At 38.4% G+C, this 14,722-nt stretch overlaps 1 protein-coding gene across 4 annotated transcripts in view; it reads left to right on the forward strand.

The window, feature by feature from the left end:
- The window catches only part of LHFPL2 (LHFPL tetraspan subfamily member 2), a 129,323-nt gene that overhangs the window by 68,027 nt on the left and 46,574 nt on the right, over positions 1-14,722 (forward strand). For 2 of the 4 annotated variants that reach the window (XM_074856755.1, XM_074856756.1), the window contains exon 3: positions 1,588-1,808. The exons of 1 other annotated variant lie outside the window; for it this stretch is intronic. The gene's annotated coding sequence lies outside the window, so the exon portion shown is untranslated. Of the gene's footprint in view, positions 1-1,587; positions 1,820-14,722 lie in introns of all 4 variants that reach the window. One more of the 4 variants, XM_074856758.1, reaches the window with a different exon arrangement.

The following is a 14,722-nucleotide window of genomic DNA, read 5'->3' on the forward strand; positions in this document are numbered from 1 at the left end:
GTGAGATAACTCAGCAATGATCAGATGCTGTGCTAGATGTTGCTGTTGGGCACCTCTGGAAGCAGTTGTTAATGTGGTTTGGGAATGTTAGCCTGAGGACTGATGGTTGACAGTGAAACTAGTCCCTGAAGATTCGGAGGTTTGATCCCCTCTTAATAGCTGATGTTTCACCAGTCACTTGCCAGTATTTTTTCCACAGGTTGATACATGTGCAGTTCTTGGACCATGGGCTTTAGGCATCCCAGCTACTCTGGAACCTTCAAGCTGATGTGACAAATATTCTTCTGTGTTACATGAAAATAAACGTTCTGACCAGCCAGTCCAGTTCCTCTTCACATAATACTACTTACGTAGCTTTCCGGCATAGGGTTCCGGTTGGCACTGGAGGATGAGGGTTGTGCTTCTGGCCTTGGGAACAGCTGGGAGACACCAAGTTGAAGGAAAGCAAGCAGAGTATCTTTCTGAAGGTCTTTGGTCATGTTGTGATAACCCATAGATAAAGGAAAGCTATGGTTCGCCCAAGATTCTAGCTGTCATCTTATCTATGGCTGAACTTTGCCTCATGACAGTGCTTTGTGACCTTCAGGAATTATGCTCCAGGTTTCTGATGAAGCCCTGCCATATCTTAAGCCCAAAATATAAAAATTGGTAATAGTTTTGAGGTACTGTGTGTTAATCACATGTAGTTCACAGCAGAATACAGATGGGGACAGAGAGTTGATTTTGGGGATTTCTATTTGGTTTGGGATATATGGTTTTTTTATATCAGTACAATTTTGTACTATGTACATAACAGCACAGAGACAGGGCAGGTTTTTTTACTTCTGGAAGCCAAAAAAAATAGAGCTGCAGCCAGTGTTGCTGATTTTACTTGTTTTTGTTAACAGTGGGAGTAAATAGGAAGTTATACATATGTACTGTTTTTCCTCTATGATCAATCTCTTTTCTGTGTCTGTGCTTTGCCTTTTTTTTTCTTTTTCATATAATTTATCTTTATTTACTCCTTCTTTGGAGAACTTTAAGGTGGTTTTAAAGCACTAATCCAAAATTGCACCCCAGTTCAATTTAATAGAAACAAAAATAGCAGTGGACATCTGTTCACTTTCTTTCCTTTTGTCTGTCCTCAGAGGGGAGGGAGGATGTACCAAGTCAGGAAAATATTAAGCTTTGGAGTTCTTTCCTTGGGAAGGCACTGGAAACTTTCAGATGTTGCAAACCACATAGAGCTGATAATTTGCTTATGGAGCAACAAATACAATGGCTAATTTTAATTTTGTTATTTCTGGAACCTAGTGCAGTTCTGATATGGACATGCCATGCCACAAGCAGTGAATAAATAGCAATTGTAGCCACAGGAAGAAGTGTGGCGTAGCGGATAGAGTTGCCTGTCCTGACTCTTGTATTTGATTTCCGCCTCTGTTATTAACCTGATAAGTGATGCTAGGAAAGTTAATTGATTTTTTTACTCTTTTTCTCTGTTTAGATTGCAAGGCCTTTTGTCCAGATATTGCACAGTGAGATGAACTGAGGCGCTTTTATGCCTGTGGAGTCCTTCAGTTGCTATAACATTACTATTTTTACTTGCAGAGTTGCTCTCATGCTGTGACATTAACTCTCAGGGACCCACTGCGTGATGTGGAATCCTGAAGACGCTTGAATATTCATTCTGTGAGAAGGTGGCTAGTAAGACTATTCAGAGTATGGTTTAATGTTGCATCTGGTCTTGCACAGCTGCAGGCTGATGCCAAAAGGGGCAGTACCACTTCAGCCTGTTTTTCCCCTCTCTCACATCAGCTCCCAGCCCCAAGGTGAGTTCAAGGTAAGCAACTGATTCCATAAAAAACCCCTAACTGCCTGGGAAGGAAAACTACATCAGATAACTATGCTGGCCTGACTTGTCCTGTGGCTGAGAAATTGCTAGATGTAACACAAGGGACAAAGAGGAAATAAGCAGCTGGAAGTAGGTGGGGAGAGTAGTACTGTTTCTATCAGCAACAGGTAATAAATACACCAGATGAGACATAGCATGAAAACCTAGGCTTATTAAGAGCTGCATTTTTACAACCAGATTTTGAGCGTAGCAGAGGAATGGCTTGCAATGGATGTGACAGCCCAACTTCAATTCTGCTGATGTTAGTTGCTGCTGTTGAATATTCTTCACTGGAAGTGTTTTTCTTCTAATATAGCTTTATAATTGGTTTTTCTGAAGTAGCAATCATCTTTGTGATCCACATTACAATTTCAAGGCGTATTTCTGATGCCTAAATATAACTTTGATTTGATTTAATTTTAATTTAAATTGAAGTCCACTTAATCTTGAAAATTGAGCTGACAGAAGTTGCTCTTGATGTGATATATTATACAGACCTTGTATTTGTAATTTTCACTTTAAACTCTGTCAAGAAACTTCATTCTTCTTTGAAAATGACTTCTGTAATTGGAGTTGACTCTTTGAAGGGCATTTTTTACCCACTGCCCTTCCTCTTAAAAATGTATGCATCAGATTAGACTGGTTTCTTTGATCTTACTTTCTTTGTGAGCCTCATTTAGTAAGATCTTTTGTTGAAGGACCTGTCTTTTCTTCCCCAGTCGCCCTAAGTGTCCATGAAATAGAGGGGTGTCTGGGATGGAGGAAGAGAGAAGTGATATGTTAAAATGATTTTGGAAAATGTAGTGACTAACTTTAATTGAGGAGCTTTTATGCACAGCCCACACATGCTTGTGAGGATGTGAATATTTCCTGCCAATCGCATTCATGGGTGAGGTCGCTGAGTAAATTAAACTAAGCAAGGGGAACTGTTCAGCAGCTCAAAAAGCAAGCATGCCTCTGAGAACACTGCAGCCCAATGGGGACCCCAGCTCTGAAGCCGTTTGTACCACTGACCTAGCCAATGGTGTTGCTCAAATTTCACATCTGTTATTTCTTACTGCCCACTTTTCTGGCAACAGCAATCTTCATTTTTTCCATTATAGGCAGCTGCTGGAACTAAACAGAGGTTGAGCTCATTTTCAGATGTGCTAAATAGACTATGGTTTACCTTTTTTTTTTTCCTTCTTTCTATCACTTACTACAGTACACTGACTTATTTCAAAAGTGCCAGATCTGTGAGTTGCACACTCTAGATGTGTCTGAAGATAAGCAGATGTGTTGAGCCTGTGCACGCAAATCATTTCTTAGAGATGGGGCCATCATAAAGTCTGGGAAGAGGTATTCTTAAAAAGAAGCTGTCAGTGAAAGAAGAAATCTATTAGATTGAGAAGGACTGATTGTCAGGAATCACCAATGTTACCACTGAAACCTGCTTTCCACTCTGGCTGTGATTAGGGTTACCTTACGCAGAAAGTAGAGCAGCACACAGAACTCAGTGGTGGAGCCAAGTACTTTATGTCCAAGTAGAACTGAACTGCTTGAAAGAAATAGTTCCTTTTTCATTTCTTGAGGCTGACTTACCCTTTTTCTCTATGTCCCACAGAGGAATTCTCTTATATCCTTCTGTCCCTCTCTAAGCTTAAGCTATTGGAGCTGTTAGATTACTTTCCAAAGCTATTAAAAGGAGGGAGGTATTAGGGCCTCTAAGCAAGCTTGCAAGTAACCTGTTGATGGCTGTTCAAACCCGTGTATCTAAATACATTGTGGAATTGAAGCATAAGAAAACAACATGGTTTGGTTTTTTTTTTTCCCAGTAACTTATGCAGACCATGGAAAAAGCATTCAGTGAGAGTTACGAACTGAGAACTGGTCTGCCTGGTGAGCAAATGTTACTAGCTGAACTTTTTACAAATACCAGGGAACCACCAAAATCCCTACTTCACTGATTTTTAAAACAGCATGAGATCAGTAGAGATGTGACTTACTCAAGGATATGTATTGATACATGTAGTCAGGAATCCCTGACACTCAAGTCCTGTGGCCTGATCATGTGGCTGCAGTTCTGCATAGGAGCAGTGCTTCCCTCGGTCCAGGAACTGCAGCTCCCTCTGCAAGGTAATGCGGAAGGACTTAAGACATAGAGTGAACAGCAGTGAGAGAATATTATTGTCTTTCAGTGCAATGGAATAAATGGGAGGAATGCATAGGAGGAGGTGAGGTAACATATCTGACCTAAAGGTGAATGTCGTCTTATGCTATATATACTTCCTAAAATGCTTCAATATGTCAGTGAAATATGTCTTTAAAATTAATATGTTATTATTCTGAAATATTAGAATGGTATTCCTGGGAAATATAGTTAATATTCTTGATAAAATTGGATAGTGCCATAATTGAAAAAATTGCTGTACCACATGTAGGCTGATGATTTTCTTTCATTTTTCACTTTTTATATCACTTTTTATTTTCATTTTTTCCCCCTAAAGCAAAATAGCTTTGTCTAGTTGGTAGAAGGTTGCAATTGTCCTTTACTGGTCATTTTTAAATCTACCTCCTAGACAAATAATACAGGAAGATAAATATTTTCATAAAGATTCTTTTGGGGGTAAAATTTAATGCAGCAGAAAATGAAAAAGTTTATAGTCTCTAAAGATTTGTAGATTTTATTAAATGAGGAAAAAATCCTTCCCTGCAGAGAATTACATCTTTTGTGTATTGGAAAAGTTGAGACTGAGAAGAACAAAAAGAAATTCTATACTGGGGAAGTTGAAAACATCCCTTGAAATCCAACTAGTTTTCCAGATTGCATTGAGCATATTTCTCTCTGGAAATTGGATACCATTCATATCCCTTCTGAAACTGTCCAGTCCATTAGGATTATGATAATAAAGTACTCTTGCATGCACAGATTTCAAGACAACATTATATTTAATGCAATCAAAGCATTTTCTGTGTCTCCCTCCCTGTCATTCTCACCAGTCCATCTTCTAATGGCTGGTCATCAAACTCTTTTTCTTTGTTACTGAGTTTTTTTTGATGACTGGTTTCCTGGTAGCTGGAGGGACTCCACCTCAGAGGTACTACTAGCATACTAATGCTTGTGAAATATAGAGGGAATGCTGCTTAGTCTTACACATGCAAAATCTAAGTGAATCAAAAGAGAATTGACCAAATGCCATGATGCTCACTTGGAAAGTCCTTATCCCATTTATTTTTACTTGTTTTAATCACCAGTCTGTGTGTACAGTTCCTTCTTATTAAAGGAAATCAGTGAACAGTAATAGCACACTTTAATTTGTGCTACATTTCAGCAAATGATTTCAAAAATTCATTACTTCTGTTTTAGGATGGTAGTCAAGTGCCAGCAATGAGATGGGAATTAGGATTAGCAGCACAAAATCATAATTTTTAACATATTTTGTGACAGTCTGAAAGATTGCTATGTTGTTTTAGGCCTGGATATAGCTTGTTTGCATTCATGTCTGTCCTATATTCTGACACTGTCACAGTGGTCTGTGTTCACTGCTGTGCCTGTAGCAGCTTACCTGTCACTCTTATTGATGAATGACTGCAGATATATGTACAGTGTCAGTGGGGAAGAAGGTGTTCACGGTGAATCAAGATCTTTCTCTGTTCCATCTTGGCTGTGCTATGGAAGAGTTCACTCTAGGCAGAGCAGAAATGAAAGTGAAGTAAATAAGAGCTCAAAGGAATTAAAGTAACTTCTTAAAGCATTGAAAGTACTAGAGATGATCAGCCTTGTTAACCTGAAATGATGTGAAGAGACATTTCGTGAGATGATGGTATAGCAAGGCTCTAACTTAAAAGCTATTTCTGAGCCCAAAGATGCTAATTGACCCTTAGTGCTGTTTTCAAATGTGCCTGGATGTACAGCTCAGAATTTCATACCTACACAAAGCTTGTTGGGAGTCTTGGGTGTTTCCAGATATTTGAGTAGCCTTAAAAGAAACCTGGTAACACTGGCACACTTTCAATGATTTTACCTCATTTGTTGGGCATCAAATAGCTTTATATGCCATCAGCAACCTTCTAATGCTGACTGAGTTTGATTCAGAATGATTATAAATTGTAATTAAGATATGTTTGAACTGTTTTGCAGTCATCAGAGAAAAGGAATTACTTAACTCTTGAGTTCTTGGCTGACATTATGGAATGTAGTAATAGATGTCCGCAATTGTGATGATCTAAGGAAACATCCGGAAATGGGGGGGGGGGGGGGGGGGGGGGGAAGGATTTTGGATACGTAGGTCTTTTTCAGTGATACTCTGGAAAAGTGAAAAGTTTCTATTACTCACTTAAGAGTACCAAAGTCTCAACTTACTGTTAGAAACATTTCTGGTTTAAAAGTTGACTTTGTGAAATTTCAAACATTGGTAAAAATTAGAGGAGCAGATTAAGAAAGGGATGAATAGCAAACAAAACACTTAAAAAAATAAAAGCCAGTTGCTAGAGAGTTCTTAAAGAAACAAAGGTTGAAAACTATTAATTCCCTGGATCCCGTAAGGTAACTAACACTTATTGTTCCTCCCTCACCCTGAGATGGGAACTAGTAAACTCTCAGGTGTCCCACGTGTGAGATGCATAGTCTGTTAGAATATTGCAAGAGCTTCTGAGAAACTTCAAAGGATTGTGGTGGTGTCACCTCAGTACACCATTGTGCCTAGTTGCTTAGGTGGCATAATACTGGGGTAGAAAGCATAGTAGAGACCATAGAGCAAAAATACTTTGAAAAGTGTTTCATTAGTCATTTTAAAACTGCACTGTGGAAAGGACAAGAAAGTAGTGAAGTGAGAAACCTTAACGAAATAGATGCAGGCCTCTCAGCAGGATGGGCTCTCAGCAGGATGAGCTCTTGAGATAAGGGAGGAGCTGCAACTACTGAGTCCCAGGATAAGGAAGGGGAATTCAAAGAATGCTAAATTGACATGCTGAAGAGACCTAATTGGGTGAAAAGTCATAAGAGGAAGAAGAGGAATCTTCAATCTTCATCCTGAAGACCCCTGCCCAAGACCATCAGGAGACATTGCGCAGGCGCAACGGGAAGGGACTTGGGGCGGGATTTATGATAATGATTTCTCAAAACTAATTGTAATATCTCTCCCTATTCTCGGGATTATCATGAGTATGTAAACACTTATGCTATAGAAAGGAGCTGCTTTTCGCTCCAAAATGTGCACGTTTGTGGAGGAGCGATCCCCCGTGCACCCAGCGCTGAATAAACATACCTTCTTTATAACCTTACTGGTTGTAAAGTCGTGACTCCGCACGTCAGTAGCTGTATAAGACTTTAATCTGGCACACTGGAAGAAGACTGCAGGGCTCACTTGATTTCTCAGGCTGTGAGATGTTCAGGCTTAGAGATCTACAAAACCTATGACGAAGTGTTAGTTCCACTCCTTAAACTGGATGGTGATGATGCAGAAGATCCTACAGCTCCTGCTCTGCAAACCTTTATGCACATTGCTTAGATGTATGAGAATTCCTTCTGAAAGCGAGAATCTCCTGTAAGTACACAGAGAGAGAGAGACATCTGAGTGTCTGTGGAAATGGGACTGGGACCAATACTGAACTGGGTATCACTTTGTTCCATTTTCACTTTTTCTTTTAGAAAAAAAGAATGTTACTTCTAATTTAAATCCACTGAAGTATTTTGCGTAAGAGCTGAGTTTTCTCAGCTGTTGCAATACTTCCCTTTTTGTAAAAATAATTTGAATCTAAACAGGGACTTTGATTTCAGTTTTTTTACTTCTTAATACAGGCCAGCTAAAAATTGCCAGCTTCGTAATGTATCATACAAAAATTCTATTTTCACTTTGAGTGATTCACTCCATATTTGCCATGATTATTGTCTTACCTTCCTCCAGGATTGTTAAATTTACTGACTAGAGAAATTCTGAGGCCTTTGCCCCTCATGATTGCTGCTGTGGCAGAGCAGCTGATAAGCACTTTGAGCTCAGCCCAGTTGCTGAGGCCATCAGCTTCATTTAGGGCTTGTTCTCACAGCTTGGTAACTGGATTTTGGTGAGAGCCATTGAGTCAGATGCAGTCCATTTGTTCTGCTAACAGCCCAGCTGTGGATATGTAAAATCCCCTTTCCCTTTTGCTCCTTGCAACAACAGTTTAATTGTTACAGGCTTATAGGAACCAATTAGATTAACAGATGTTAAAGGGAGCCAGTTTCAGGTCTTGGTGGGAAGCAGTAATTTGAGAAGACTTGTGTAGGGGCTTGCTGACACCTAGGTGATGAGTGTCTGGCTTTGAGGATGTGGGTGCCATGAAAATTGCATCACTTTTCGTCCCCGTTTGCCGAGGCCAGATGGGGATGTTTGTAAGAATAGCAGCCAGAGCACAATCTTACTCTAGATGCTCATCCTCGGTTTTGTGTTTCCCTGACTGTATTCAGCTTCATGGAGCCCTTAAATTTGTGCTTGCTTGTATCTGTCTTGTGGAGAGAGTTTACTTTGGGGTCTTTTTCATTTTCCTTATTAAATGATAAGTGGAACATCATCAAAATTTGATGTGACAGAGATATGTTAGATATCTGCTTAATCCACTGCTGAAGCAGAATTGCTTCCTGCTCGGTGCAACCTGTGAGAAAGTTGTAAGACTTTCAGTATTGGAAATGAGGACACGAGAAGCTTTTTTTCTTGTTCCTCTACTGACTCATACTGTTTTGGTCATTGCTGGAATAGCAGTATATGCTTCAGACAATGGTTAAGATTTACAGAGGTTTATGTGAACATTAAAAGGCAATCTGTTTGTGTCAGTTGCTTTTCAGAAACTTACAGTTTTGAGGATATTCAGAGGAGCTGAATTGTAAAATGTGTTAAGTATGTTTGTATTGCAAGCACTTGCATGCTGTCCCTCTCCCCTTCTGATTTAGATAGTGTTGATTCTTACATGACCACTTGCATCTTGATTAGCATTTGAATGGTCTTGAAAACATACAACAGAATAACTTTTTAACAGCAGATGCCCAGCCAATGTTGTTTTCTTACTGATACTACTCATTAAATTTATTTGGTTGATAAAGGGAAAAAAAAATTTAGCTTCATCTATATTCTTGTAGTTTTTTGACTTGTTCCAGCTTATTTGTGGGTGGAATGTCATACCATTTCTATCATAAGCTGTGCAGTAAATAAATAGATACTTGTTTTTCTCTGAAAGGAAAAAAAGGGAGTTCTCTCATTAGTGAAAGTACACAACAAAGAAGACGTGTTGAAATCCATGTATGTGGATCCTAGTGCACTGTCACTAAGAAATTATCATTAAGAGATGAAAAGCACTTTTGTAACAATCTCTTGCTTTTTGTGCAACAAAATCTGATAACCAGTAGTCTGGCATGTGACTGAGGGTGTCACCTGCATGCTTCATGTATCTGGATGCATATATGTAAAAAGGCGGATTCCTTTCCCCCTCACCACAGTAATGAACTTGTAAAATGTAATTATGGGCACCACTGCTGAGGTTCCTAAATGTATGACTCAAGGAAAACACCAGATATGACTCATAATAAAATCACAAGAGCTGGAAATCATCTGAGCAACCTTAGTTTCGATTGGTATGGGCTATAGTTGCACATTTCTTTACAGGATCATGCTTGTGGATTCACTTAGCAGCATATTTTTGTGGTCTTATCCATGCTAATAAAAAGGAAATTAATATCACCAGGAACTGTGCAGTGGTATTTTGATGATAGAACTTTTTCTGTGCCAGGTGGTGAAATTATTATTGATCTGTGTAATTATACCCATCCTTCACTAAGGGACAATATAAGTTTGACTTCATATTGGCAAAACATAAGATATTAAATAGTGTGACACAGATCTTTACAATTTGATTCCTTGGAAGCTACTGTATTGTAAAATACCACATATTTAATAAAAGGATGACTTTCCAAAATAGGTCCATAAAACTGGGCTTTCGATATTCATATGATTGTTTCCATTCTTGAGCACAAGAAATGAAAGTCAGAATAGTAGACTCTTAGATGAAGAGAAAATGAGTCTATTCTCCACTTGAGTTTAATTTATTGTATTAATTCCATATTCTTAGCTGTTTGTGTGTGTGCGTTAGTCCTGTTCCCTAACTGGCAAAGGGTGCAATAATGCAGTGTCTATTGTAAGGTTACAGCAATTTGCAGCATGCCTAAATCAGCGAGAATTATGTGAAGTTATGTCTTTTGTCAGATTTTCCAACCAGGGTGGCCTAATCCACCCAGGTTTTTTAGGCATTTTTAAAATGTTGGCTGTGTTCAGACTTGGAATAATCAGCACAACTGTAAGAGTTGTTACATGATCCACCTGGATTTAATGCTTGAAGTGAGAAACAGCTGTGGCTTTTTCAAGAGCTAGTCCAATGACTTTTCTGTGCATGCAATTAAGTTTGAATGAAGGAAGGGTATCTCTGTATCAGTAGTAATGCTGATACATCTCTGTTCAGGCTCTGCTGAATGTAAGTGAAAAACTCCGGTTGGCTTCAGTGAGCAGTGACTACACCCTTAACAATGGAGTATATGTTGAAACACACCTTATCCTAAAAGGCTCTTCTAGAACTTCACAGAATTTGGCATGTTATTTGAAAAAGCTTGCAAAAAGGTTGTTACTAGAACACTTAAGTAGTTTGATTTCTTTCACCTCATTATATTTGAGGCATTTTCTTCACCTCTAGAGTCTATAAATCACAGGGTTAAAAGAGGCCCAGCGAGAAATGTAACAAATATTAGCCTCAGATGATTTAGAAGTCTTGGAGAAGACTGCAGAGATAGAAAACAGTAGATAAAACATTGGACCTTTTGTCATTGCCCTACTTATTTTTGGAACAAAAGCCGTGTTCTTCTCTGGGACATAAGTGTATTTAGATGGAAAAATCTGTTGAATTGTGAACTGCTCCAATTCTCCTGCTTTTTAATTTCTAAATAGTTTTGGGTAGTTTACAGCTTACAACTTCATTTGTATAAATTCTGTGATTTGAGGAACATGAGAAAGAGCTAGTCAGACTCAAATCTATTTTCAAAAGCCTGTATCTATGACATAGTCTAGAACAAAGTCTGAGTAAAACATTTATCATTTAATCTAAATTTATGGTAACAGAATAGATGTTTTTGCTGTGGAAAAGTTGTTTAAACAGTGATGGAATTGGAGTTAGTTTGATGTTTGCTTAAATGTGATGAGGTACATACTGTAGTGAAGAACATATTATCTTAATTAAATGGATGCACAAGTCTTTGTGATCTTATTATTCTGATCGTCTTTTGATAAAGGTCTAGACTGAGTTTTCTAGTTGCTAAAGCATTTTGCTGACTTGTGCATGATGGCTTACAGTTGCACAATAAGGGTTGATGGCAGCTATGCTGATTAACATACTGCCTTTATAATTTTAACAAAATAAGAGGCATTGTCCCAGATAATTATCATCATCTTTAATTCTCCAGTGTTAGCATTAGTGTTACATAGTACTACTGTTAGCTATAGTTGGATGGAATTGCCTGCTTGCTCCTTTTAAAAGGTAGATTGAATTGTGACCCTTTGTTCCAAGGGGGAGCTCAACTTTTGGTACAGAGCAATCCTCAGTAGGTTACTTGTCCTTTCTAAAGTACAGAAGGCTAAGGAGAACTATGGTTTTGCAGAAGGAAGAAAGGAAAATCTTGGGACTGTAAATCACACAGACATTCTGGGAGTTGTGTGCAGCATATTGAATACTACTGAATCAAGAGCAGATTCCAGTCTTTGCTGAGTGGAAAGCCTTCCTGCAGCGGTATTCAGAGAAGAGCATTCAGTGTTGCTTAACTTCTGCTTCTTTTCAGCTGTAGTAGGAATATCCTCTGGAGTTTGCAGTATTGTAGAAACTATAAATTATGTAGCTTCTGTCAGTGCAGTATTCTAGCACAGTATTTTGTTTATCCGTAGCTCCCACCTTTGAAATCCAGAGTTGCTTCATGCAGTTCTTTGTTGTTCTTGTTATAAGCTGACATTTACATGTTACAAAAAATAATTAGTATTGAGACATTAATTTTGGGTCTGAGGGACAATATGTAATTATTTCTTTAAAAAGAGGATACTATTGTGACTTTAGTGAGAGCAACAACTTTTATTCTGTGGTGGGTAGGACTGGAGAGTGGACAGTGAAGCTTGATCTATAAGTTAGAAGAGGTGGCTCTTGGAAGTGAGTGATGGGTTTGTTGTTCTTTCTCATCCCAGGATTAATAATAAGACAGTAGTTCTTGGCAGAGTCTGTTGTCTCAGGTTTTAAGTCTTACTGCTATCCCACTCACATTTTAAAGATAACTTTTACCTCAAGAAGGGAAGGAAAATAGAGAGGTGCTGAGCAGATGGGAGACTGATGGATAAGCTTCTATAGCAACAGTTTGAATGTTGGTCAATGGCAAGTACACGATGCTTGTCTGGAAAAGGATATTGGGCCAAGACTGTTTTGAAATGTGCTTTCATCAACTCTTTCTAACTTGCGTGAAGTATTCTTCAGAACAGTTTGCAATTGTTTCAACTTGCCATTTACCAGCTGACGCTGCCTGATACCAAGCTGTTGAAGAATTTTCCATGAACTTTCTTAAAACCTGAAAATTTATAAACAAGCATTTTTCATAGGTGTGTACTACAGACTTCGACAAGAATGGAATTCCTGGTGCAAACGAGTCAGATTTGTTTGCTCTGAAACAGCCAACAGGGAAGTAGCTGGTTCCCATTTCAGCCAAAAGCCCCGAGTTGTGCCTTGTTTACTGGTATTAGGTCAAAATCTTGGAAGTCTTGTGTGTGTTTGAAGTGATTATTCTTAACTCTTGTGATGCTGGGTCTTGGAGGAAAGTTTGAATGATTTCTTGTTTCCCATATAGACTATGGCTTTTAGCTGTAGTGCAGGTTTTTTGTTTTATCTTACACATATTTAGGTTGGTTTGTTTGTTTTTACGAAGCAGAATTCAAAATTTTTTTACAGTAAGAGAAAATAGCTGCCTGACAGACAAAAATCTCTTGTATGCTAGTGCTAAAAATCACTAGAAATACTTCCAGAAAAACCTTCCTGCTATGTTCATTAGAAAACTGGGTCATCTGTGTGCTTCATTACTGTGGTTTGATTTATATTGCCTAATTGCAGCTAGATTTCCGGGGCTTTAGAAATGTTCATTCCATTAGGAAAAGCAGTAGTGCTTTGTTTAAAGAAGAAAAATTTCTGGCAAGAGGCAAGGAAGGCTGTAAATACTGCCTGCATGGGACCTGTTTTGTGTATGTACATCTTCATAAAATTGTCACTGAAAAATAAATGCATGTATACATACTCAGAGGCCATTGTTGTGGGTTGCTGGCTGGAAGCAGTTTGAGTCCTTGAATGAAATACAACAGTCACTGAAGCTTGGTTCCTCAGTAGAATCTGTTCTCTTTGATTTTTTTTTTTAATTTTATTTATTTAATATGAATAGGGTGGTTGCATTCATTCTTTGAGAAACAGGAAAATATTTGATGAATTTGATAAAGGGACTTGGCAGAGTTTCATTTTATAATAAAACATGATTTGAAAGTTTGAATGTGTGAATCATATACCTTAGTTTCTCTTTTGTGTTCAAAGGACTTGGAAAATAGAGTAGATGCTTTTGATTCAGGGCAGTGTAGGATAGGATGGCAAAAAAATGTTGGTCAAGTCTATGTTGGAGTGAATTTTCATTAAATTTTAGTGTGTTGAGTTCTGTATCTCATTTTGTGCTTTCAGACCTTATGTATAATGTCTCCTCTGAGGTGATCGGCATTAATGCCAGATGAAGCCTTAGCTCCCCATTTTGGCATGCTGATAGCATGTGAACAGAATGCTTGGCATCAGGAGGAGGCAGTGCAGCCCAGTGGCTTGACCACTGCTGGTGAGCGTGAAGAGCTGTCTCTGGTATGTGAAAGTGGTGTTTTACGATACGGGGTCTTTTGCAACACATTTATTGGGTATGCTGTTGTTGTGCGTGTTTGTGTTTGGGCAGCAAATCCGTGTTGTTGTGTACAGTTCCTCTATGGATATCAGAGGTTGCAGGGGAAAAAATAGTGAGGAAGGAGAAATTTTTAGATTGTCTCACTTCTGTAAACTTCCTGGTTATTTGTATTAATTTTGGAGGAGACATCTGGAAACTCTACTGCCAAGAATGTTAAAACTCAGCAGGCAGCTATTAGTATACGTACAGAGGGGAACATCTGCAGCAACCACAGGATAGCTTTCTGTGCCTCTCCTCAAGACCTAGCTTCTATGACAACTTCACTTACAAGCTATCTGTTAAGACTTTGATGTAGAATAGAAGAGAAGCAGATGGAAGATATGATCCTTCTGAGTTATTAGTGACTATTACAAAGCAACGGAGATACAAGTGGCTTAGCAGCTGTTTCTAGTTAGCCATGACTTCTTGTGTAAATTGGTGGTGATGCTTTAATCCAGGCAGGGAAGAGTATGGGTTACTCTTCCACTAATACAATATAAATATTTGCACAGAAGAAAAACGATTATGCAGAACATTATTCTGTGAGATTGTAGGTCCCAAACATAGACTTGCAATGATTACCTTTCTTAAAAAAAAATTTTGTAAGGTTAGGTAGTTACATCTCGCATACACATGAGCTAGCTGCATGATCTTTTCCAGGCTACTAGTATCTTTATATTTCATTATTTCATCTATTTGCATGCTTTCTGTTTTCACCATGCTTTCTCCTATCTTCAGATAAAGCATAGCACATTTTCTTAATTTGTCTTGTTTTCCTTATCAGTTTGTCATCATTTTCCTTTTTTCTTCCAACAGCACCCAAACTGGAGACATTTGTTTCTTTTAACTGTAGCTAAATGTTATGGATC

This window comes from Strix uralensis, chromosome Z (assembly GCF_047716275.1).
Source record: "Strix uralensis isolate ZFMK-TIS-50842 chromosome Z, bStrUra1, whole genome shotgun sequence".
NCBI lineage: Eukaryota > Metazoa > Chordata > Aves > Strigiformes > Strigidae > Strix > Strix uralensis.